Here is a 9,837-nt window from a genome sequence, read left to right on the forward strand (position 1 = left end):
GACTGTCTCTTCTTGAGTTTAATTCTGGGTCACCCTATGCCATCTGTAGCCTCTTCAAGAAATACTGCCAAGATGAAGAGCAAAGTCCAAACAGCTGGAGAGTTTTCAGCACCACTGAGAGTGGCACGTAGTGAGAGTGGATTAGACAGGGGTTCTTAATCTTTTCCACATCAAGACCTACCTATTTATTACTAGAAAGCAGTAGAGAATCAACAGAACACAAATCTACTTTCTAGCTGAAAACATTTTCAATGCAGTGATGTTTAAGTGCCAATACCAAACGTGACAATTATCACTTAACCTAAAATACAATAAAAACTGCATGCTTTTCTTTGAAAAAGGCAGACTGGTTGCAATTTAATTCAAAATTGGAAACTTGAAGTTAACAGTATTAAGAGCAAATTCCAAATGGCCATCTAATATCTTTCTAATTGTTGTAAAAAGTATAGCATCCTCAATGCTTCACCATCAATGGCAGCCTCTCAGTATGGGCCTGAGGACCACCAGAGGGGACTTCTCAGCACACTGGTTCCTTTTATACCCTGGATTAGAACATTGGAGAGAACAAACAATTCTAAGGAAGAAAAGGCTGGGAATGGCTTTTAGGGCATGTTCAGATGGAGGACTACAGCATGTCTCCAGCTTCTGACATGGTTTCACCCCGGCCAGAGGATGAGAGAAGGAGTGAAGGAACAAAGGGGTGGTGTGTGTGTGTGTGTGTGTGTGTGTGTGTGTGAGAGAGAGAGAGAGAGAGAGAGAGAGAGAGAGAGAGAGAAAAGTGAGAGAGAGTGAAAGAGACAGACTAAGACAGAGTGATAGAGAAGACATAGAGAGAAGGAGTGAGAGAAAGGTAGGGAAAGTGAGGGGAAGACTGGTGAAAACTTTACCAAGGGAAGTTTTGGAACACCCAAGGTTGGGGTTAGAATAATGTTGGAGGGTTCAAGTGGGGTGGACAGAGGCGGATTTGTGGTGGAGGGGAAAGGGAGGGTGGGGGGTTGATTGGCATAGAGGTGGTTATTTCTGGGCAGTGGATGCAGCTGCCTGTGTGTGAGAGGATGAGCACAAGGCTTTAGATAAAGATTTCTGTCAGTAGTGACACTGCAGATGTACAGCACACACATACACATACACGCCCACACACCCTTGCATCCAATCGTAGGCTCACAGCAACCCCATCTTATTGTCATTTAAGTCCATATGGGTTCACATAATCAATGGTCAATTTGATGGGCCTGTTTGAGTTTATTATATCTCTTTCAGATATTGTTGCCATTTTATTTTGCTTTGCAGAACGCACTCTTCACTCAGGAGAATCTTTTCCATATGAAAGAATTTTAAAGCAGAGGGTCAGAGAGGTCAGTCCAGACAGTGTCCTCAGATATGAAAATATGGTCTGTTGAATTGTCTTAGATCATGAAAATAATATTTATTACTCTATACAATGGTCTTTGAAAATGTGTAAACCCTTTTAAAATGTATGTATTTCTCTATATATATGACCTGAAACATCTTCAGATGTTCATGTAAGTAGTAAATATAGACAAAGTGAAACCAGTTAAATGAGTCCAAAATATACTTTGTCATTTATAGAGGGAAATGATCTAATTTTTAATAACTTGAGAGAACAAAGTATGTCAACCTTTTTTTCAGTATCTGCTGTGACACTATTATGCAGACTTAATTGCAGTTAAACGTACCTAGTAACTTTTGATCAGTCCTGCCACTTGCACATGATTCTCATCCCATTGACTGAGAACACCTGACTGTAGTTTCACCGTCAGTGTATCTGCTAATGATAGAGGTTCACATATTTTAACACAGTATGAAATACTGAGCCATTTACCTCAGTAAATTAAGTATAATAATTTTATTTCATTTGTTTAGCTCAGTGCTTGAGTATGAGGTCAATTATCACCCATCTGTATACTGCCAAGAACATCTGGGCAAATTCAATCATGATACTTCAAGACATTTGAAGATGCACTTGCAATATGGTACTTTTTGGCAAGTATTTTTGTGTACTGTTGATATCCAGGATATGCTCAGAGAAGCTTAGTGTAACATATTGTGACATACACCAATCTACCCCAACATTATGGCCACCTCCTTTCTTCCACACTGCCTGTCCATTCTCTCAGCTCCACTGTCCACACAGAAACACTTTGTAGACCTACAATTACAGACTGCTGTTCATATGTTGTTCTGCATACATTGTCCCCTTTTACCTGCCACAGAGCAGGTGTGATGTGGTGGTGGATCATTCTCAGCGCTGCACTGACACTGACGCGGTGGTGGTGTGTTAGTGTGTGTTGTGCTGGTGTAGAGTGGATCAGACACAGCAGTGCTGCTGGAGTTTTTAAACCCTGTGTCCACTCTCTGTCCACTCTGTGAGACACTCCTCCCTCGTTGGTCCACCTTGTAGATGTAAAGTCAGAGACAGTAGCTCATCTGTCACTGCACAGTGTGTGACGGTCGTCCTCTAGTCCTTCATCAGTGACACAGGACACTGTTGGCTGGATAATTTTCATTGACGGACTATTCACTGTGGGATTAAAATACTCCAGCAGCACTGCTGTGTCTCATCCACTCGTGCCATCACAACACACACTCACCCTCACATCAGTGTCACTGCAGCGCTAGGAATGATCCACCACCACATCATACCTGCTATGTGGGGGTCCTGACCACACATGACCTTCATCTGTCATCGTTTCACTTTTACTTCTGTTCTCTGTTGTTTCTCCAGTGTCGACCCGAGGAGGATGGGTTCCCCGTATGAGTCTTGGTTCCTTCCAAGGTTTCTTCCTCGTGTGCTGAGGGAGTTTTTCCTTGCCACTGTTGCCCCTGGCTTGCTCATAGGAGGCTTGGACCCGGATCTCTGTAAAGCTGCTTTGTGACGACTTTTTGTTGTGAAAAGTGCTATATAAATAAAATTTGATTGATTGATTGATTGATTGAAGAACTGGGTGAAAGGTGCAAAAAATTATGCAGAACAACAAATGGACAGCAATTTCTAATTGTAAAATTACAAAGTGCTCCTGTGTGGTCAGTGGAGCTGAAAGAATGAACAGTGAATGTAGACACAAGAAGGTGGTCATAATGTTATGGTTGATTTGTGTAATTTATCACAATAACAATAAATATTTTCATATTGACCAGCCCAACTGCTGAATGTGAATCAATGTTCACTCACACTCCTCGTTGAGATCTGTATCCATGCAAAAGTAAATTCCAGCTTAAGTGTGTAAAACCCACGCAGACACAGGGAGAACACACCAACTCCTCACAGACAGTCACCCGGAGCAGGAATTGAACCCACAACCTCTAGGCCCCTGGAGCCGTGTGACTGCAACACTACCTGCAGCACCACCGTGCCACCCTACAATATAGTATACTCATGTATATTCTGCTTTTGTGTATGTGTGTTTGTTGTTTCATTTAGAGGAGTGAAATGGAAGGACATCTGGGAACTGTCAGAGAACTTTTAACACCTGCAGATTCATTCCTTCTATACGTACAGCAGCTAAAACATAAGTTTTCTTTTGTTACTGTTCAAATGGGTTTCAGTTTTTGTCTGTTCTGTGTTTTTGTGTTCATATTCATAGGGAATCTAAAGAGCATTATTATTTTTTTAGTTTACTGGTTCTCAACCAATTCCTCATTTGCACACACCACACCTGAAGCCAGACAGGACAGAATATACCTCGTCCAGGTGTGTTGGTAGTCGGTAATTTAGCACATCCTCTAAAGAAAACATACTTCTGCACAAATAGCATACATGATTTATTTGATGAAAAACAGTGGAAATAAGTTGAGCTATGCAAAATGTACAGCACATTAAATATCTTGTTTTAAATATTTATTTTTTCAATATGCTAATTTCCAGTATTGCAGAAAATGCTAGTTTAAACTTTGTTCCCTCTAGTGGATGTGCTTTACTTTATTTTATTTTATTTTATTTTATTTTATTTTATTTTATTTTATTTTACATTTTGTTTTACTTATGACATTACAAGCTACAAAAAGCTGTGATGGCTGAACAAATATAAACTGGTTTTTTTTTTCAGAGTGGAATATCCAATGTGATCACCTGTTTTGAACTGATATGTAAAAAGTGGGACTGGGGTCAATTAATATTTAGTTAAAATCTAATAGTAACTTGTACATAATAAAAAAGACTTAATGTAGTTTGAAATCAAGTTGAACTAAATTTAACATATTTGAATAAAATATTAATTGCAATTTGCACAATTTTGGCTGAATAAAATTAGCTGGGATATGTTCTGACCTTGCATCACATCCCCAAAAAATATTCTGCTTGTGATCCCAGTTGTAGTTTTATACTTGAATAAATATTGCAAGAGTTGAATAAATGTTTACCTGGTATTATTTTTATGCATATTGATCTGTTGACACAAACATGGCACAAAAGTGTCATGATATTTGGTATATTTAAAATAAAAAAAATATGGCAACAAAATTACACGTAATATTATTGAATAAAGTTCTGGCACATATAATTAGTAAATAGAAACATGTTTTTCTCCAGATATTTAGTACATGCTAATCAATTTTTGCAAGATATTTAGTAAATATTAATTACGTTTACTCAGATAATTAGTCAATATTAACAAATTAATTTCTATTTACTAAATATTTTCTTCACATCATTTGTAGACTTTTTGTCTCCTTAATTAGTCATTAAATATGGAATAGGATACACCTGCCCATGAAACTGCTTATTCATCAACTATCCAAATTTTCCAGCCTGTGAATGTGGAGGGATATGTAAAAAATGAAACTTCATGTAAATTTTCATGTAGGTGTAATTCTATCACAGTTCCATTTATGCTTTCTAGCAGGTATTGTAGCTTTACAGAAGCAGGGACTATGCTCTGTTGTATGTTTCTACAGAGCTCAGTTTTTCTATTGGAAAGTAATTCAGAGTATCAAAATAAGATTTTTTTTCATACATTACTTGTTAGAGAAACACCACCTCTGAGACCAAATCAAAACAGTTTTTGAATGAATTCTATATTCTATATTCTATTAATACTATATTTATTTCAGAAATGTTTCTGTACATAAGTCTTTCTAGAAGGATCCTCTTGTGGTAGGTAAACATGAAATAGATAATTATATCTGGATACAAGCATTTTGAGATAATGTTTAATATCCACTGTATTAATTGATGTGTTAATATAACTGATCACATCATAAAACACAATAACTCTGAATTTTAGTTTATTTGTTAAAAGTATTGTCTACCATGGATATGTTTTTTGTTATGCACATACTGGAATGAAGCTAACATTTTAATGTCAATATAGATTTGCCAGACACTGTTGGGAGAGTCTAGAACCTTTTGACACCTAAAAGGACCAATCACAAGTCACTATGCTGGCGTAGCGTGTAGAATGTGCCGAACTTTGATTCACGCTGGAACAGTACAAGACCCTGCACAAGACGATACATAGAAGAGCCAATCAGAATGCACCTGGCAGAATTCTGACAGTGAACCCAGGTTAACACACTCAGAGTATTAGATGTGTGCCAAGCATCTGTGGCTAAGACTATTATCAGGATAACAAACCCTAACAAAAATAATTTACATTTCCTGTTTTTGACTAATTTTATTTATGTAACATATAACATATACTGCACTGTAGTTTTTAGTATTCCATGTCCCCAGTACATATAATCCAGGTCATAAAGGGCTTGATTGGTCAATTTACTAAACACATAAACTACATTGATAGGTGACTTATGACAGAAACCAACATTTCTCAATCTACTACCAGCAAGGAACCAAAAAACTCATGGAAGTAATTCCCATGCCATATCATATTTATTGTGCAAAGTGACTTGTAAAATTCTAGACCACATTAATGCCCAAACAGTGATCAACACTGCTGTACATTCTGCCTAATGATAACTAAGTATATGCTGAAGTATTTGTACTATACCTGTACTAAAAGACTCTAAATGTAAGACAATAGATTGCAACTGCAAATTCTTCATGTACAAAAACAGCACATTTTATTTCACTTTAAAATAAAGACATAAAAACAGCTATTACAAACAAGTATTACATTCCCTGCTGCAAAAAAACATATCCAGCCCAGTAATTTATTATTATTATTATTATCATTATTATTATTATTAGACAAGGAGTAGTCAAAACAGCATAGAAAATATTAATTCCTCAAATATAAAGCAGGTGCTAGTATTTCTAGACATTTGTTAGAAAATCTACTCTCTACACCAAAACGTTAAATCTGAATGAAACAATATTGCTCTGTATGTATTTCAGGAATTTACATAGACACATCCATGTTCCAGGCCTTGGTGGAGACTCTTGGTTGTGATAGATTTCCTGGATCAGAAATGGGTACCCAAGTGATAATGGATTACATGACAAAGCAAGCAAAACTGGTACTAATACCTGCATTAGAACTATTATTTAGAACATCTACTCCCTAATTCACATAAAAATATTAATATGTAAGGAAAGGAAGTAAAAAAGAGCTCTTCAAAACATGGCACTTTACAAAGTAATAAATAGGTCAGCATTGGGCCAATGCATTGTTGTTAAGAAGTATTAAAAAAATTAAAAAGGCAGAGTTCCGGGGTCACTCTACACATCATCCTCAATCTCCTCTGACTCTAAACTTCCATCTTCATCCTCCAGCACCACCTCCTCTTCTTCAGCAAACATAGTTGAGTCTCCTGCAACAATCTGGTTGTATGTTTGTTTGACTCCACATTTTCCAGTTTGCGTAAAAGAGTAGCAAGTAGTCCTTGATATCCTTCCTTAGACAGCCCACCTGGAAAGCCTGCAAGACACAAGAAACAGTCCTGTCATGTATTCATCTTTCTTTTCCTCATCCGCAATTTAACCCTCTTGAATCCATCTTAAAGAATTAAAGACTTTTTTTGACCTAATTTATCAAGAATGTTTGTACATGCTGATACATGCATATACAGTTTCAATACAGTCACTACTAGAAAATGATGACGACGACGTGTCAAAACAAGTGTCTCAGTCACTGACTGTCTTGTGGTGCAACCAAAACATATAATAATGAACCACAATTGTAAATACAGTCGTTAATAACAATTTGTGTTTTTTTTAACAGTTTTACTTGTGTTTCATTTGTTTGTTGAATTACGAGATTCAAACTCTGTGAAATTCCTCAAAGGTAGAGACAGTGTGGAGTCATTTCTTTTATCAGAATGCTGTCTTCTTCCTGAAGGTGATTGACAAGCATGACTTTGTCAAAAATCATTTTTATTTACTGCTCAATCCAACAGTCTCTGTAACACAGCACACATGCACACATGCACACACCATACATCCAATGGTCACTTTAATGAAAACATGTGCCTTGTAGGTATATTATATATAGAAGTATACTAAAATATGGGCACCCTTGGTCAAATGTAAAAAAGAGATAAGAAATAAGTGCACACTTTTAAGAAATAAGTGCACAGCTACATACTAACACACAATTATTTATTATTTAGTGAATGTGAATTGGGCGGCATGGTGGTGCAGCAGGTAGTGTCGCAGTCACACAGCTCCAGGGACCTGGAGGTTGTGGGTTCGATTCCCGCTCCGGGTGACTGTCTGTGAGGAGTTGGTGCGTTCTCCCCATGTCCGTGTGGGTTTCCTCCAGGTGCTCGGGTTTCCTCCCACAGTCCAAAAACACACGGTGGATTGGTGAATGTAAAATGTGGCCTTTGCAAACTTTATGGCACATTTTACAGTTTATTTTTTCCACAATATGCTGAACAACAAATGAAAATTTTGTAAATGTGAAAATGTCATGTTTAAAATTCCTGTATTTTATTTTTTTTAAAATCTTTTGAAAAAAAACCTTGTGAAAAAAGCAAAACATAACTTGCAACTGTTGGTATATAATTTAAACATCTGTGCAGTTTAACTCTCCTATATTTTCCTATGCTATGTTGTGGACACTAACAAAAGGATGACAGATAGCTTGCAACTCACCAGTGACAGTAGCGTGTCAGTGATACTGTCAGTATTACTGCTGGATTGCTATACAAACATGTGTCTACAGTACATTTAAAAGCATGTAACTTAAGATGTATTAAAGAATATCTATAAATATCAAATGTTCATCAGGTCCAAAATCCAGACCACAGTTTCATCAGGATCAGGGATTGAAGCGTTGTATTGGTGTATAGCCTCCAATAGCTTTGCCTTCACTTTGGAAAGATGCTTTCTCTTTTTTTGCCTTTGTTTGTTGCTGTCGAATGAATAGACACACAGTCATGAGCAACAGAAACAATGCTACAATTATGAATTAATGTCAGATATGCTGTTACTCGCCCTAGGCACTTAGTGTAAGTACAAGGTCACATTCTATTAATTTATTTCCAATTACAAAATTTCCTCAAAGCTGAAGGACAATAAAACCATTGCCTCAAAGCCAGTAAACTCTGACCTGTGTTGTTTGAAACACTTAACATATTCACTTGTTTGATTTTATCCTTAAATTCCCACATTATATTATGTCTGCATGTGGATATGCATAGATGTATTGACTGGAACTACATTGCAGAAATATTCAGCAATCTATGCCATTCAAATATATATTTTGAAGCAATGTGGAAATAATAGAATATGGGGTGAAAAGGTCAACATGTCTGACAGTGTATCCTTTGAAAGCACAATATTAACTTACTGATTGTTTGCCACATTACCAGAGGTAAGATTTACAGCAATATGTTATGTATCTGTATGTATATGAAAAAGGAGTGGCTTACTATTTTGTCTGTAGAGCTTGTGTTTTCACAAAGACTTTCAAACAGCCCTTCAATGATCTTCTGCAACTCCTGTGAACTGCCAGGAGTTGCATCTGTTGTTGTTAAAACATTCAGAATTTCAAAAGTAACTTTAGTAAATCTTTTATGTTTTAGACTGTCAGGAATCCAGTTTGAGGTCCTCACTGGTTAGGGCCCAGTGTTTGACATCTGCAACCCACTGATCCCATAGTTTCACACTAGAGTTGAGGTCCACCATAAAAGACTGCAAACTGTCTGCCTCAGCCTTTGCTCTCTACCTGGTCTAAAAGGCACGTTTGTAAAAACAAATCAGTGAGCATATTTAATATAAAATTATTATTATTATTATTATTATTATTATTATTATTATATATATATATATATTATAAATACCTGTGTTCTCCCTGTGTCCATGTGGGTTTCCTCTGGGAGCTGCGGTTTCCTCCCACAGTCCAAAAAACACATGTTGATAGGTGGATTGCCGACTCAAAAGTGTCCGTATGTGTGAATGTGTGTGTGTGTGTGTGTGTGTGCTGCCCCGTGAAGGACTGGCGCCGCCTCCAGGGTTATTTCCGCCTTGCGCCCAATGATTCCAGGTAGACTCTGAATGCACCGCGACCCTGAACTGGATAATGATAATAATGAATGAATGAATGAATTTTAAATACTTTTCTGTATCTCTAAGACAATGCCTTGTGTAAGCTCTCAACTTTCCTGGAATTCCAGCCCGTTGCTTGCAGTGTGATCATATTTCTTGCTGTAACAAGAAATATAAATTTCATTAATTCATTTCATTCAAATAGTTTGTGTACCTGCATTGCTTATGCAATTCACATTTTTAAATAATAATAAAAAAATACTTAACTGGCAGATTCTGGTTAAACTAATCAAAATTCTGTGCTATTTAACAGCTTTTTTTCAACAATATTGTATGAATTAGGCATGCAATAATGCAATGCTACATTTTACAAATAGTATAATTATGGTATATACAAGGATAACTGCTTTTGTCATATATTTGGTAGT

Source organism: Hoplias malabaricus, chromosome 4, assembly GCF_029633855.1.
Source record: "Hoplias malabaricus isolate fHopMal1 chromosome 4, fHopMal1.hap1, whole genome shotgun sequence".
Taxonomy (NCBI): Eukaryota; Metazoa; Chordata; class Actinopteri; order Characiformes; family Erythrinidae; genus Hoplias; species Hoplias malabaricus.